Raw genomic sequence first — 17,656 nt, 5'->3', positions numbered from 1 at the left:
ATGTTGGATGAGGCAAAGATGGCTTTTGTATGCTAGAAGTTCATTGATGCTAAGCATCTTGCCACTGATGAGACATTGCAGCAGTCGGAAGAATTTCTTGATGCACTAGGAGTATTGAAGTGAAACAAGGATTTTTTCCTTAAATTCCTTCAAGAACCAGATTCGTTGTTTGCAAAGCATCTTTGGGATTTGCAATCTGCTTCGCAAATGTCTTCTGAAGAAAAAAATGTTCCAAAAATGAAATCATCGAATGTAATGACTACACATGAGATGATGAACAAGGAGGATATTAGTCAAGGAAACTATTCCAAAGAAGGTTAAAAAAATGAAAAACTACTTCAGAAGCAAAATAGTAGAAATGTTTTGATAGGAAGAGATGAAAAATGGTGGGTGAGAAGCTCAAAAGATTAGGGTAATCAATACTCTAAAGTAGGTGCCCCAGTTAAGAGTGATGATGGTTCTTTACCAACAAGGATATTTGTATTAAATCTTGGCCCTAGAAGTGTTCAAAATGCTAGACCCACTTCACGACCAAGCTACTCTTCTCAATATCAAACTGATTTTAAAAGTCTAGGTGAAGGTGAAAGAGATAACACTCAAATTTTCTGGAGAAAGTAAGGGAAAGACTTAAGATGGGACTCAAAGAAATCAGGAAGGATGACTCTAAGTATACTTAGGAGAGTGTTAGGAGTTGAATTCATGATGGGCCCAAAGATCCAAGTGAAATTGCTCGAGAGATTGTAAGGCAAGTGAGAGAAAGTGTGAACAGAGATTTAACAAAAGGCCATTCCAGATTCGGGAAAGTTTCTACTTCCTTCACTAGCATTAATGGCAACAAAAATTCATTTAATGGGTCCAAAGATAGTTCTAGAGAGCTAGGCATTTGCAGATGCTTATGTTTCCATTTCTGTTACCAAACATTAATTAGACTACACAAAGAGGTATGGTGGTACTTCATCATATCCTCTAGGTAAGTCTCCAAATTCATATGAATCTACAGTCAACAAAGAAGCTAAAAAGCGTATGTCAAACAGATTGAGGTTTACCGATGCAAATGAAAGCGAGAAGTAGAGTAGAGGGAATTTAAGCACATTAGGGAAAATTCTTGCTTTGCGTGAGGACAAAAAAACAGTATGCAAACCTAAGAGCTCCAAAACAACAAAAAAGCCAATTATGGAGTTGAAGAAAATCAAATGCACGTTAGATATGAATTTGATACTAGTTGTGAAGATGAAAATGGGAATATCCCATCTAGAATTCTTTTGAGATCTCCATCAATACATGTGTCATCCATGGATTTTGAGAGAGAGAGGTCAAAAATGCAAAGCATAATTTCTGATGCCAGCGCAGGCCAGGAACATGAGAATTTTTCTGACATGTCAAGTGCCAACCTTCCTACTGAGTTCAACAAGATTAGAAACAATGAATTTGTTTTCAAGGGGAATGATTCAAGCTTGGAAGGAAACATATTATTGTGGGGAGGAATATCACCTAGCCAGAACTATGATTCATTAACACTGCCAGATGCTTTTGTCTGTTGGGTGTGGAGCCTAATTATCTTCTTTATTCATAGGTATTACCGCTTTGGACCCCAGTTCGTAATGGGGTGGCAACATCGCCTGTAATATTTGTGCTGCAGGCGGTCCAGGGGGGGAGGTTGCGACCTTTGGGAGTGCCCCCCCCTGGTGGAGGATTGGGGGCAGCGCCCCCGAAGCTAAAAATAGATGTAAAATTGCCTTGTAAAATGTTGTAATTTCATAGTCAATCTGGGCTGTTCATTAGGCGAAGGTCTCACAGTAGAAGTTATGTTTAATTTAGGTTTTTTTGCCCTAGAAGGCAACCCCTCGCTATATATGAGGGAATTGTATTGTGTCTATGTATATATGTATTCAGAGGGAGGAATAGAGAGTAGATTGAGAGAAAATAGGGAATTACAGCGGACCTGTTGTAGGTTGTATCTCTTTAGTTTGCTGGATAATATAAAACAAAAGACTGGCTGTTTCTCCATGGATGTAGCCCAAACTAGGTGAACCACATATATCTGTGTCTCTCTTGTTTTAATGCGTTTTCTGTGTTTATATTTCTACAATATTTTATTTGTTCCATTGCTCTGTAATATATAATTTTCTAACACTGTCCAAACCTTGGATGAGGGTTGTGATGCACTCCTAGTAGTGTTGGATGGTTTGGAGCATCAGAAAACTTGCAAGCAATCAAAAGATGCTCACCATATGGAAAATGAACCACTTGAACCTTCAAAGGGAATCATAAGCGAGACCTTACCTGTAGATTCTAATAAAATGGAGGAGATTGCATTGGAAACATTGGACTCCCCTGCTTCTGTGCAAAGTGATGCATTACAATTTGATGACAATGTTGTTTATGTAACTAAGGTAAGATGCTCATCAGTTTTTCCATTTCTACAATACTCTATCTATGTGGAAAGATAAAATTGTGAATCCTCCGCAAGAACTTTATTCTCACATTATTTATATCTGGTCTTTTTTGATCTAATGAACCATGCTAGTAGCTAATTAATTGGAGTGCCTTTAGGGGATTCCATCTGAGAAACCACCACCGAGCTCTCCAATATCTTACATTCCACCAAACCATTTGCATCATTCTGTATCTGGAGCTTGAGAAGTTAATAATGAGAAAGCAAAACAACCATGTCCAATTTCATTTCTTAACTCTCCTTTCCAAGAAGAAACACCCAGTCCAAAAGATTTCAAGGAAATTAGCTCAAATCTCCAAGGTAAATCATTGAAGCCACTAAAGGGTCACACAATTTTACTCTCAAATTGATCTTCCACTTTGTTTCAGTGAATACATCGATCTACTTGTTGAAGACATCATTCAGCTGCACTAGTAGCAGGATGTTTAAAACAGGGGGAGTGTAAAAGAAAATTATGAAATTTATAGTAGAGAATTTTCTTTGGACCATGTCTGAGATAGAGTTGAAGAGGAATAGAAGTATGTAAATATTGTGATTGAATTGGGGATGATATAGTATTACATTTATTTTATTTGACTCCCTCCTCTTCTATGCTAGAGAAGTAGTCCTTTTTCCTCAGATGGATACAAGGCATCATCTGAGATCCTTCTACATTTTTTATGCTACATGTGCCATTTCATTCCTTGGATATTCTTCTCCATAGTCAAGATAACCCCGACCTACATTTTATTATAGAGCATATGGCCGATGCCTAATAGTTGTGGTTTTTACAACTGCCCCTTGATCATTAATACAGAGTATGTCCATAACCAATCTAAGTCACGATGTTCATAATCATTGATCTCGTTTGCACATGCATAGTAGTCACTGTATCTACCAAAAATTTGAAAAAACATTCAAGCTTTGTTGAATCTAAATGGAACGACTACATTAGCAGGTTCAGTTGAATATGTTTTCTATATTGTCAGATATCAACTGTTATCTCCTTGATAATCCTTAAAAATATATTTAATGAAAATTCCTATCAAGTTTCAACTTACACTTTGATGTATTGCCTCACTCCCAAATCATCATACATGGTAAGGGAGTTGCAAGGTATTATACTATAAATAGAGTAACAACAATGGTGAATTCAAAAAACTACCATCCAACAAGTTCTCAACAAGAAAGAGACTAACTGATATCCAATAGCAAGACTAATTTGAAATAAAATATCAAATCAAGCATTTCAATCCTAATTGTAACTTGCAAACATGAAAAATACTATTACTTTAAGCGTGTGATATCACTACAATACCAATTTGAAATAGCCTACATAGCACATGCAGAACAATCTAAGAGCATGTGGACTTGTAACTAAATATTTCGAGACATTGTTTCAATTTAACATTAATGGATTTTTCTTGATTTTTTTTCTTCGCCAAATTCATATTCTTATTTGTTTCATGCAACTTCTCTGTGTTCCAATATTTGAATGTTTTCCAAGAAAATTCAATCAATCGTAAATACAGGAAACTCACTGATAATTAAAATGCCATGATTCAAGAAAACATGGACGTTGAGGTCTGAACCAGAGGGGAAGGCGCAATATTTGACCCTTTGTACTCCCAACTGAAAGTTGTATGTGGTTGCACTCTACAGCAAGAGGAAACCCAAAACAAATATAGAAATGAGAAATCAATAGAACAAAGGCCGACATCCAAACTGCAATATATGAAACAAAAAATTGATCACTTCCACATACCTCTGACCCTTGTAGCCCTATGGATGATGGCCACCTATGATGGTGGTATCAGTAGTTGTTTCCTTCACTGATTCATAGTATGACATCATGAAACTACTATTGGGAAATTACATCGTTATTCACACACCACATGTTGCCATTCACTTTTACCATGAGCACCCCCATGAATTCCTTCCCTCAACTGAGCACGAATTCCTACCAACCCAAAGATAATAGAGCTAGTGGTTATGCGGGGAGGTGGCCTAAGCTAAGGGAGAAGTTGATTAACCCAAACTAGAGCTGGGTAAGGGGTTAAATTTTTTGTGCCTTTTCCCCTATCTTCCTTATCCTGTACCCTATATCCCTTGTCTTTCTGCCCATCCTTGTAAGTTTGGATAAGGTTATGTGGAAGAATACCCTATCTTTCTGATATGTCTCGTTCTGACCTCGCTGCCTCGACTGCTTGCTGCCCTAGATCACATACATCTCGAGTTGCTCTTGCCAGCAAGGGCTTGCTTCTATAGATGACATTCACCTCAGGTTAACTGCAAAATCTTGACCATCATGACCTTGCATTCTTGCACAATATTGGAATTTTTTGCATTGGAATTTTTTGCGCCATGAGGAATTTTTGCAAGTCTTATTACGACCCCAAAATGGGAATCCAAAAATAGGGTATTATATGCTTTTCGAGTAATGACTTAGGGTCATTTTCTTCAGCCGAATTACAAAGACCCTCACTCAGGTAGAATGAAGGGGTTAAAAGCCCTGTCTAACTTATCATGTACCCTGTATCCCTTGTCTGTCTTCCCATCCTTGTAAGTTTGGATTTGGTTAGGCAGAAGTGTACCCTATCTTACCAATATGTCTCATTTTGACCTCGTTGCCTTGACTGCTTACTGCCCTAGAATCACACACATCTCAAGCTGCTATTGCCAGCAAAGGCTTGCTTCTATAGATGTCATTCACCTCAGGTTAACTGCAAAATCTTGACCATCATGACCTTGGATTCTTGCACAATATTGGAATTTTCTGCATTGGAATTTTTCATGCCATGAGGAATATTTTGCAGGGCTTATTACGGCCCCCAAATGGGAATCCAAAAATAGGGTATTGTATGCTTCCTAAGTAATGACTTAGGGTCATTTTCTACAGCCGAATTCCAAAGACCCTCACTCAGGTAGAATGAAGGGGGTAGAATCCCTATCTGCCTTATCTTGTACCTTGTATCCCTTGTCTATCTGCCCATTCTTGTAAGTTTGGATAAGGTTAGGTGGAATAATACCCTATGTTGCCGATATGTCATGTTCTAACCTCATTGTCTTGACCGCTTGCTACCCTAGATCACACACATCTCGAGCTACTCTTGCCAACAATGGCTTGCTTCTGTAGATGCCCTTCACCTCAGGTTAACTAAAAAATCTTGACCATTAGCCTTGCATTCTTGCACAATATTGGAATTTTTTGCATTGGAATTTTTCGTGCCATGAGGAAGTTTTTACAAGGCTTATTACGCCCCCCAAATGGGAATCCAAAAATAGGGTATTGTATGCTTCCTAAGTAACGACTTAGGGTCATTTTCTACAGCCGAATTCCAAAGACCCTCGCTCTGGTAGAATGAAGGGGGTCATTTACTAGGTTGGTTTAGGTAGGTTGGTTGAAGATTATTCTATGTTCTAATTACGATTAAGGAGTTGTTTTTAGTGAGAATTTTTGGACTTTCCAGTGCCGAAATTCGTTGGAAAATTTTGAGGTAAAATCTTGATTTGGATTATTTAAATTGGTTTTTTCACTCTATATTGAGTTAAAATCTTGATTTGGGTTATTTAAATAGGTTTTTTCACTCTATATTGAGGTAAAATCTTGATTTGGGTTATTTAAATTGGGTTTTTCACTCTATATATGGATTCAACACCCTCAAAACCCCTAGGGCACTCTCATTGTGCAAGGTTACCCATCAAACTTCCGATTTCAATAAATTGCTGCCGGATTTTAGAGAAATTAGACCAGAAAAACCCACTGGAAAAGCTTCCAAAAAGTCACACTAAAGACAACTTTTACGATTAATGGTGTTCCTAGATTTTTATCATGTATTTTTTTAAGGCTTGTGAGGTGAACATGATCTAAGCTGAGTAGTAAGTATTTCAGTGAAAAAGGATATACCTGTGTTCTTAACGTTGGTTTGAATTTGAATGGTATAGCCCCATCTCCAATGGGTGATAGTCTAACTCATAGTAATGGTTGATAGTAACGGGGTCATTTCTCATCCTCTCCATGGAGATAGCACTAGAGTTTGAAAACTAAAATGAAGTTTTGAAGTCAATAGTGTATTGCCCTTAATTTATATTATTATGTTGTGACAAAGACAATAAATATTTAATTAAAATAAATTAGAAATAGTAGGTTTCCACAAAGATTATAAATATTCAATTAAAATAAATCAAAAATATAAAAAGGTAAATTGAGACGAAAATGATATTTCTTCTCAAACTAATGTCTTAAAAGCCCTTTTTGTCTAGTAGTGAATTTTTAGATAGAAGAGGGCATGCTACCTCAAATTAGAATTAACCAATCCGGAGTATCACCAAGTTTGAAATAACACATGCATTCGAGCTAAGGTGGGCCATTAAAACTAGGAGTTTAGGGATAAAAAGAGGAAACTAATTTGCAAAGGATGCAGAGAGGGTAGGATATTTTTTCAAACTATATTAGAAATCATGAATGTCAATAGTTTTAATCATAGAATTTGCTCCACAACAAAGTTTTGTTGGTCAGCGCTCCGCTTGAAACGAACTGGTCGTGGAACCGATATATCAGACATGTCATTAATTTTAAAACCCAACAATCTAAACATTGATATACAATCATACATACTTGCATTCGGAGAGGATGTGGCGTCCTGAGATTGAAATTGTGGGGCTTCCACTCCATAAGTAGTGCATTGATTATTTAGTGGTATATCCTCCAAATCATCCACCTCAGCCTTAACCTTGGTGTCCATCATATCTACTTATGAAGAAAGCCTGTCTAGGCCAATGCAACATCTTCGTACATCGCCTCTAATACATTCTCGCTCTCCAAATCCTCCTCCTTAGGATCAATGAAGATAATGAAGCTTGGAAGCATAGGAAAATACTTAAACCATAGGTGTTTAAGTAGCAGGGTTTCTTTTATTTAACAATTTCCATGAAGCATTCCATGGAGAAATTCAGTTTTTCTCAATTTAATGAAGGAAAAATCAAATTGAGAATTTCTTACTGCATTTTTCAACAATCCTTCAGGTGAATCTAATCCATGTTGTCGATGACAGTCAGGAGTTCCAGCACAATAATGTGCTGATAATAGAAACCAACAGATAGAAGTAGCATTCAAAATAAATGAAACTGTCAAAAAACACATATTAAAACACAATTGATGGAGACCCTAAAAAGCACTCCAACTATGATAATGCTTATCCACGTTCAGTAAAAGTTCCTACATCACTCCGCTCATGAAGCACACCTATGTTGTCGACCTTCATTGCCCTAAATCCCATTAGTTTATGTCAACCTCCATCACTCCACTTCTTGAAGAACCCATCAACAGCATAAAGACAGACCCTTAATCCTTTACCTTTACCTATTTTACTAGTGCCTCGTATTGGAAATTTCAAGAAAAAATATTTCTTTTGTCTTAAAAATTGTCTTAAAATCCCCCTCCATGTAGTAGTTCTGAATGCAATGATAGAAAATTTGTCTCTAATCATATCAACATATATGAAAAGGATAAAAGAGGAATTGATGTCTGAGAAATATTGTCAGTAAAAGTTGTTGCGTTCTTCTTAGTCGGCTACCTCCACAAAATGAAGAGCCCAACAGATCGTTGTCTTTATATATGATAACATGAATGGTAAGTGAAATAACAACCTCGGTATAGGTGCAAGACATTAGTATCCTACAAGATGGCAGACTTAGGGCACACTATCAGAGTCAATTTTGCAGTTGTTAGATAATGTTATCTTAAATTGATATTTTTTTGTCTTAATTGTTGATTTTCTTAAATAGGTTTCATCTAAAGTGGTCATTGTCTTAAATGTAAAGTTATGTCTTAAAATATTTTTGTCTCAAATAGTTGTTGTCTTAAATATAAATTTTTGTCTTAAATTGTTTTTGTCTTAAAATAAATTTGTCTTAAACTGTTTTTCACTTAAACATAAAGTTTTTTCTTAAAATGTTTTTGTCTCAAACTATTTTTGTCTTAAATATAAAGTTTTGTCTCAAAATATTTGTCTTAAATTGTTTTTGTCTTAAATAGAATGTTTTTTCTTAAAATATTTTTGTCTCAAACTTCTTTTGTCTTAAAATATTTTTGTCTCAAACTTTTTTTTCTTAAAGTTTATATTTAAGACAGTTCAATTGATATTAAATTTGAATGTAAAATAACTAAAATAAAAAGTGACTTTTTAATACAAAAGATTTCTTTTGTCTTAAAAAAATGTCTTAAAAGTGCCCTGGGTGTAGTAGTGAATCTGCCCACATTTTGGAGAATTGGAGCACTCAGTTCCTGAAAAGCTATAACTACAAGTATAAACACTCATATCTCAAATGAATTGTTAGATATAAACTTTAACATCAACGGGCTAACACAGAGATACATATGCACTAAACTGGTATCAATGACATTTACCAAGATTCAAGTGCATTAGTATCAGTGCCATCCACTTTGAGTTTGAAACGTACTAGTGCATGCATGTAGCATTATATTGGGCTTTGATGTACCCTTTGGTTATTGTCTCCCCCTATCAGTGCGTACTTGTAGCATTATGTTGGCTTTTTTGTGCCCTTCTTTCATACGAGTTTCTCCCTAAAGTCAAAACGGTGCAGTAATTCCATTAATTCTAACCTAGTGGAAGAGGAACTTCAACCTTTTGTCACTAGAGACTTATACCAAATATATTTACTAACAGATAAGCTTCATCAAAGGCATTTTTAGGATCACATTTTTAAAGTTATATTGCAGTATAAAATTGCATACATGTCCATTATGTCTTTTTTCACATTCTAATTTATGATAGGAACTCACAAAGTTGTTGAGGGTAAATAGGCTCTAGTGCCTCATTCCTATTCTTATTATGCTATTTTTGTAAACTCTTTAATCATATCTTATGTTATTCTTTAAAGGAATATTAAGGTTTTAGACACTTAAAACTTAGTTAATATTACTTTAGTAATGACTTTATGTAGAATGTCTTTCTTTAGTGTGTACTATGATTATCTAATATTACATGAACTCATTCAACTTAGAGACAAAATGTTAGTTGTTGGTGTTGTGTCCAGGATGATCACACAAAGAACACGAAGGTGGACGATTTGGTGCAATAGTTTGGTTGGTTGTATATTGGTATTTCTTCCTAGTGCTCGCTTTATTTTTAGCTTTGTTTCCCTTTATAGCTTCTTGCCAAATATGAGCCAACCATAGTTGGGGTTGGATTGGAAATGAAGTGTTATAAGGGGATGTTGGAATAGGATAAATGGGTGTGAATTCCACATAAGGTTTGATCATGTCTAGTGGGTTTGGATATGGAGGATCCATGTACCAAACCAGCATACCCATAATTATGTTGGGAAAATTCAATGTGGCCATTAAAATTGTACTAACGACTATCAAAGGTGGGAACAAGAAAGGAATTTATAGTGACCATGGAGAACACCCACAATTATAGGTGTTGTATTTTCATGGGTAGAGTGTTGAGTAATTGGCTAAAAGGAGGTTATAGGCTATTGGGAAGCTTGGGATGCAAACGACATGCAAACTTGAGAAGCTCTAGGTGTAGTGATGAAAGGTTGTGGGCCATAGTAGGCCCCAAGAAGTGAAAATATTTATAGGCCATAGGAATGATTTTGTTAAAGGAAGCCATCACTTGGTTTCCAAGCATTTAGGAGAACATTTTCTGGATTAACCTCAAGATTACGATTATAGCACATGACTTGGTCAATGGTGACTATCTTCACATTATAAGGGAAGCTTATGGTACAATATATAGATAAATATAACTCCTTCATGGCCTACATGAAGTTGAGTCCTAAGAAGATATTGTAGCATAAATGGGCATCAAAAACTTCCATATCTAGAAAGGCTTGCATGCTAGCTAACTTGATAGGAAAATTTGGTATAAGCAACCTAATTGCAAGGGGTGACCATCACATACTCACAATATGATTGTAGACAACTCTAGTACAGGAGAAATTATCATTTTCTAGACATGGAGATACATCATATAGGTGGATACCCCTTCATCAACAATGCATAATTGAATAATGACATTCTTGAATGATATTGGAGCTTTAAAAGATGTAGATGTGGGGCGACATGGAGTGTTCTCTTTATTGAGATCAAATATAATCATAATATTATCAAAAGGATCAAAAATTCCCAAACCATAGAGTAGAACCTTTTTTTTTGAAGGGAATTTCTGGAGAAAGTCTAGTGCTGATATGGTTGTAGGGGATTTTACAAATTCATTCACTAGTCAATAGTTATGGGAAGTTGGAGCATGTTAATTGGTTGCATTTCAATGTAAAGGATCCGTAGTGATCTTCTATTGCACCTCAACTAATGGTAGAGGGATCTTTAGAGTCCTATTCGGTAACGGAAAAGGCTATGTCTATTAAATAGTTGAGTCTCTCTTGGGGGGGAATATTCTTGAGAATGTGTGGAGAGGTTGATATTAGAAAAATCTATCATCAGAATTTGGTAGATTCCATTGACATGTTGATTGTGAGTTGGAATAGGGGGAGAGGCTTGGCTATCATTTATGGCCACATATCCTTGAATAAGAAATATGTTCCAAAGCATAAACAATTGTGAAGGTGGTTGAGCTGAGGTGGAAGGTGGTTGGTTACATCATTTATAATTTTCTTGTGCTTCCCATAATTTATGCATATCAAGGAGAAGATGAATATCATGATGATAATGGCCATAAGTACCATAATGGGGAAAAGGATTATTCATGTAAATAACGTTATTTTGCTTCAAAGGAGTACCTTGGTGCTTGGTTGTGGTATTTGAGTTTCCTCCATCGTTGGCATTAGGTAGGTGGTCCTGGTTTCTTGGGTTTCCCTAAGTATTGCCATTATATTTTCCCTTACTCTTATTCATTTTCTTTGAAATAAGGGGATTGATAACAATTTGTTGGGTATACACTTAACCCTATTGAGGTCGTTCTTGATAAGGCATAGGGGTTTATAGTGCTAGTGATGGTGGGTTTGGAGTACTTGGCATATGAAATTTCCTCAAGATAAGAATTACAAGTCATGGAAATTTTATTCTTAGACTTTGTGATTGTATAAGGACTCACAGTCTAACATTCCCGTCTCAATCACAAGTCTAGATAATTATACAAATAATTGTTATCTTCAACCTGGAACTATTTAATTGAGTTTCTATGAAGTTTATGTTTTCCAAAGTAAACTTGGCCAGCTATATGTAGTACCAAGGAGTGTTTCCAATTTCAGAGTATCAAAGTAGCATCTCAATTGGAGTTAAGTTTTTTATCTACCAAGCTCAGGGGGAGAGAGTGTCTCATGTTTTGAAAACAAAATTGGAGGAAGGACCATGCCCTTTTGGCATAGTACCTTCCATTTTCCTCACACTTCTCCTTTGGATGAGGCCTTTTTTGTAGGTGTCTATGAATTGGTTAGCATTTTTTATGTGGGTCTCTCTGGTGGGTCTCTCCATATATATGGTGATTGTGGTGGTCCTCTTCATCCTACTTGTTCCACCATGGGTAAATTTTTTTCAACATTCTCTCTTCGTTTTCTTTCCTATGTGTGCTCAATTTTTCCTCAAAGAGGTGTCTATGTTCAACCGAGGGCATACTCTACCCCCTACTTGTTATTATCTTGTTGGTCATTCTCACCTAATCATTATTGAGATTCTTGCTCTATTTGATGCTAAATTTGTTAAGAGTCATCCTTGTCAAGCCTACATCAATGGAGAGCACGCTCCCGATGAGGGGTTGGGAGTCGTGATGGGCTTATCAATACACATGCATAGACTAGTGAACATGTAGTCTCAAAATGTTATAGGATGCATACATCACTAGTAGTACAACAAAGAATTGAGCATATTAAGCAAGAGTTAGTGAACAAGCATGAAGATATATTAGACACATATGGGCTTGACTCCATCTCTAACCGGATACCTGATTTGGGCTTAGAAAGGGGGAGACACAACTAATATATACTCAATGTGGAGTTGTATTGGTTGCTTAAAGAAATGTTGGGGGGGTTTTTATTTGAATTGAATGAAAATGAAAATGAGATCCCGCTAAGGATGAAGGAACTACATTTACTCTATGAAATTATGGACTAGGGCCTACAATGAATTGAGTGAATCCTTCCGCATGATCGTAACGCTCCTCCTCAAACTGAGCTCGCCCCTTTGGCACATGGGAACTGATAATTCAAGTTTGATAATTTCCATAGCCTTTTATGTTAATTTTAGTTAGTTGGTTCTTCTTGTTATAACCTATGAAATTTGTTTTCACTTTTATGTTAACCTAGTCCATAAGGCTATGAATCCTAAGTTTTGGTCTTATTTAAGCATAAATATCATGAATATTTTTTCAATTTTGATGAATTCTTGCTCAAGCCTCGAATTTTGCCTTTGGTCTAGTTTCTACATGGGTAGACCAAAGGAACTTGTAAATATTTCTAATCATATACGATGTAAATACAAATTTCAATGAATATAGACATCGAGCTTACAAAAAAAACTACTTTTGAAATAAATTTCAACCTTTGATCTATGACTACTACTACAAATATTCAGTGGAGGCTAAATCCCTATCATCCACCTAAAAATTATTGTTAATTAAATTAAAACTCTGGAAGTTGTAATCTAAAATAATCATGTCCATCGACATAGTAATAACTAGTATAGACATATAAATTAAATGGTTGCTAAATGTTAATAGGCATAAAAAAACTTACTCATGATACATTTTAGATTATCAAGGTTAATTTTTTTTATAAAGAATAACTATATTATAACCTTTAAACTTTAATCTTTTTTATTATTAATTATTAAAAAATAATATATTAGTTCAAATTATATACATTTAAAATGACATGCAACAAGATTCTTAACCTTGGATATTCCACCCCATTTTACCATGGAGATTATTAACATGTAAATAGGGTTCGCTACAATACCATAAATTACTAATACCACATACCTAAATCATGTTAATGTGACATTTTTTAAAACCAACTTAGATCCATCTTAACTCTAGATCTACCAAACTTTGAGAGGGATGAAATGTCTTGAGATACAAAACTCTTTTAAAGTGAAAAGGGATTTTATCCCTCTTTGCACTTGGTAGATCTAGGGTTAAAATGGATCTAGGCTAGTTTAATTATTATTATAATTATAATTACAACTATCAATTTTATATTTTATTTTATGTAATTTAACCTAGTACAGATGTTTTAATGATAATAATAATTATTAATTATTTTATTTTATTTTATTTTGACTTAGTGAAAAGGCTTACAAGACATTACATTACATTACAATATCTCTACCACATTGGGCTAGAGAGCACCTTTCCATGCAATGATTAAAAAGGATGGAAAATGAATAACTACTTTGGAGGTAATTATCTACCTTTGATATGTGACTACTACTAAGAATATTTTGAAATATTTTATGGAAGTTAAACCCACTACAATTATCCCTATAATTATTGATAGTTAAATTAATGTTTGGTAAAATTGTATAAGCATATCAATATTAAACATCAAAACACCTACTTCATGATACATCTCTCATTGCCAAGATTAAAAAAAATCATAAAAATTAATTAAATTATATTTTTATTTTAAATTATTATTAATTATAAAAAGAACTATTATATAAGTTCACACACACACACACACATATATAACCATGGATATTTTCCTCCATTTTACCATGGTTTTTCTAAAATACTACGAGCCAATATCATGGTTTATCTTTTTTTTGCTGAAGCAAGAGTCGTGCCTTCTATTTCCTTGAATCGAAAAAACAAATTACATAAATTACAATAGTCCCAACGGATCTGTGGGCTTAAAAACTAAGCCACAAGCTCACATACAAAACTACAAACCTGCGAAAAACAAACCAAAGCCTAGACCGTTCGATCCACCCTCAGAAATCTGACGGAAGAGGCTCATATCAGGGAAAAAACAAGAAAACGCTTTAAAACTAGAAACAGACCCAATGAGGTAATAGGGACCACTCTATAAGGAATTCCGATCTGAATGTGGGAATAACCCTCGCGCATGCGGTCCACCTGAAATCCATCGATTCCCACCTTGAAGCAAGACAAGCATGGAAGATAACACCTCACTCGGACCTACATCCTTTTCCTTAACCGTTGATTCTCCTTGCCAAATCCAAAGGCAGAGGATAATATCGCATGACCTAAAATCATGGCGAATAGCCTCGTGATAAGCTACCTGGACCCACCAACATGCATGCTTATTCTACACCGTAGATTCTCCTCGCTTGATCCTATGGCTGAGGATCATATCGCACGAGCCAAAAGCACCGAGAATTACCTCGCGATGATGGCGGTAATCTCTCCCCTCCCTTGGCCATTTGTTTCTTGGTGAGTGGCATCGCTCCCAACTCCGAAATACCGCTTCCGGCTTGAAGGGCTTGCGAAAAACCAGAAACCATCATGAGAGCGATATTGCCACCACAGAAAATAAAGTTGGGGTTTTGAGTCTACTGAGAAAGCCTGGATTCCAGTCCCTCACACCATCCCATCTCCTCGGGCGCATGAAACAAAGGAAGATGAAAATCCATCCGTCCCTCTGTCTATTCGAGAAACATTTTCTATCGATCAACTTCCATTGGAGACTTATGTGATTGCTCTTACCTGGGTTGAGGAGGCAGACAGAGACTTGCATCCCAAAAATGATCTCACTTCTGAAATAACACTTCATAATGAATCCAAATCAACTAGACCCCTTCTCTGTGGCTCTGTTTCGAAATATCATTCTGTCCTCATCTGCCTGATTGAGACATTGCTCCCTTAATCTATTCTGAGGCATCTCTTGCTAACTCAGCTTGACCCTGCTTTCGGTGCAGAGCACCCTTTGATTGGCCAGAATGACCACTAATTTATTATTCATCCTTCGTACATGAGTAAAAATCAAGGTACGTAAGCATAGGAGGTGAAACTGAATCCTTTGAAAGACTTGAAGCAACCTCCAGTGTTTTGAGACTTTTTCCAGCTTCGTGCCACAACAGATTCTCTTGACTGATTTTATGATTAACTTAGAATCAGTTTCAACTATTATATTCTGGAGATTATCCTGCTTCAAGAATTCTAAACATTTCTCAAGTGCCATTAATTCTGGCATATTGTTAGTAGCTCGGTCCCAGATGGTAATGGAAGATAAAAAGGATGCAACGATTTTCATCCCTTAACACCCTTCCAAAACCAGCAATACCCGGGTTTCCTATTGAGGCCCCATCAATGTTGTATTTCAAAAAACCATGAGGGGGAGGATGCCAGTAATACTTCTTATTGTCCATTTTCAATACCTTCCTATCCAAGCCCTATGGAATAAGCCCCTGCATACCCAGCCGAAGAAGTATCTGTATTTCAGCCTCTGAAGGTGGATTCTTTGGGGAGGTTCGCACTAAAGTACCTACCGTCTCCTTAAGTTGTCTTAAGATCTGCTCAAAAATGCGTTGGGAGGAACTTTTCTTCATTTTTGAAGATTTTATTGTTCCTTTCTTTCCAGACATTCCACATTATAAAGCTTGGTGTTAGAGCCGAAGCTGAGCAAAGAAATTCATACTCAGAGAAGTTTCATCTCCAGTTATTTAGGGTGTTGATAATGCTTCCTTTGTCCCTGTCTGTCTATTGGAAAATTGTGGCAAAAGAACCCCACCACCTAGAGGTGAAAATGAAATTATTGAGAAGGTTCTCCATTTTTTCCTCTTGGGTTTCATAAAACTAGCATCTAGAAGGTCCCAGAACACCCCTCTTCCTAATGTTTTCCCAAGTCAAAATTTTCTTATGATGTACCAACCACATGAAGAGTTTGATCTTCATCTATCCTTGATGCCTCCATAGGTTCTGCCAAACCCTATCCAGTACATTGGAGTCCAGCTTAAGGATTATGCATTTTTCCTCCTTAGGATTGAAGGTACCTTAATTATTGTTGCCCCATCTCAGTTGGTCATGGCCCTTAGAAACTAAAATTTTCCTTGGGTCCAACATTGTCAAAAGTTACTCAACTTTTTCTTTCAAGGGGCTATCATCCCTCTAGTCTATATTCTTCTAGGTTCTCCATCTACCTTCACTATTGGTTTGATCCCAAAAATCTTTTACCCTAAGTAACCCTTTGGTATCAGTTTCCTTCTTGAGGTCCAGAAAGTCCTCTCTTAATAGTATAGGTTCTTGTTGCCATTTGTCCTCCCAAAACAAAGCAAGATCTTGCTCTCTGATTTCCTAGAAGCTATTTTTTTATACTAAGCCTCTATTCTCCCAGGTCTTATTCCAGATGTAGGAGCCTTTTATGATGCTAGTCATTTATCTTGCCAAGTGCTGGCATATTTTTCTTTCCATATGCTAGCCCACTGAGCCTTTGGATCTTTTACCCAATGATACCATAATTTTTCCCTAACACTTTGCTTATTACTTTTGGATCATCCAATCCAAGACCCCCATGGTTTTTAGATTTGCAAATATTACCCCAGGCTACCAAGGCCCATTTCTTTCTCTCCTCCCCCTTACCCCAAATAAAGTCTCTTTGAATGGTTCTAAATTGTTTCAAAACTCCTTTTTGAGCTGGTAGGGATGATAGCATGAAGACAGGGATTGATTGAAGTACAGCTTTGGTAAGCACCAACCAACCAACCAAGTTTAAATATCTAATAGTCCATTTCCTCATTTTATCTTGCATCTTATTAATCACCGGCTTCCAAATGCTCTTGTGCAAAGGTCTATTGGTTAGAGGAACTCCCAAGTATTTGGAAGGAAGGACATCCCTTTGAAAGCCAAGAATTCTAGAGATATTTCTTTGAATAGCAATATTAGTGTTAAATAAAAAAATCTTAGATTTGGAGAGATTAACTTCCATACCTATCGCCATGGCAAAGTCACACAAGATTTGTTTATAAGCTAGAGCTTCTTTGACCGTGGGGATTCCTTACAACATAGTACCATCAAAAAATTGTTGATGGGTCAAAGCCTATCCAGTCTCAGAAAGTTGGAGACCCTTGATGTTACCAACTTCTTTCCCATGCTTGATAGACTAACCAATTCCTTCCATCGTCAGGATAAAGAGAAAGGGAGAGAGCGGATCTCCCTGCCTGAGGCCTCTTGAAGGAGTAAACATCTTGGAAGGAGAACCATTAACTAGAATTGAAAAGCTGGAAGAAGTTACTGGGGCCATAACCAATCTTACCCAGTTATGATCAAATCCAAAGGCTAG

The sequence above is a fragment of the Pinus tabuliformis genome, chromosome 2_1 (assembly GCF_031772625.1).
Source record: "Pinus tabuliformis cultivar Carrire ecotype Pingquan chromosome 2_1, CPIR1, whole genome shotgun sequence".
In the NCBI taxonomy this organism is placed as follows: Eukaryota; Viridiplantae; Streptophyta; class Pinopsida; order Pinales; family Pinaceae; genus Pinus; species Pinus tabuliformis.
The sequence above is the reverse complement of the archived record's forward strand: the minus strand, read 5'-3'. Positions refer to the sequence as shown.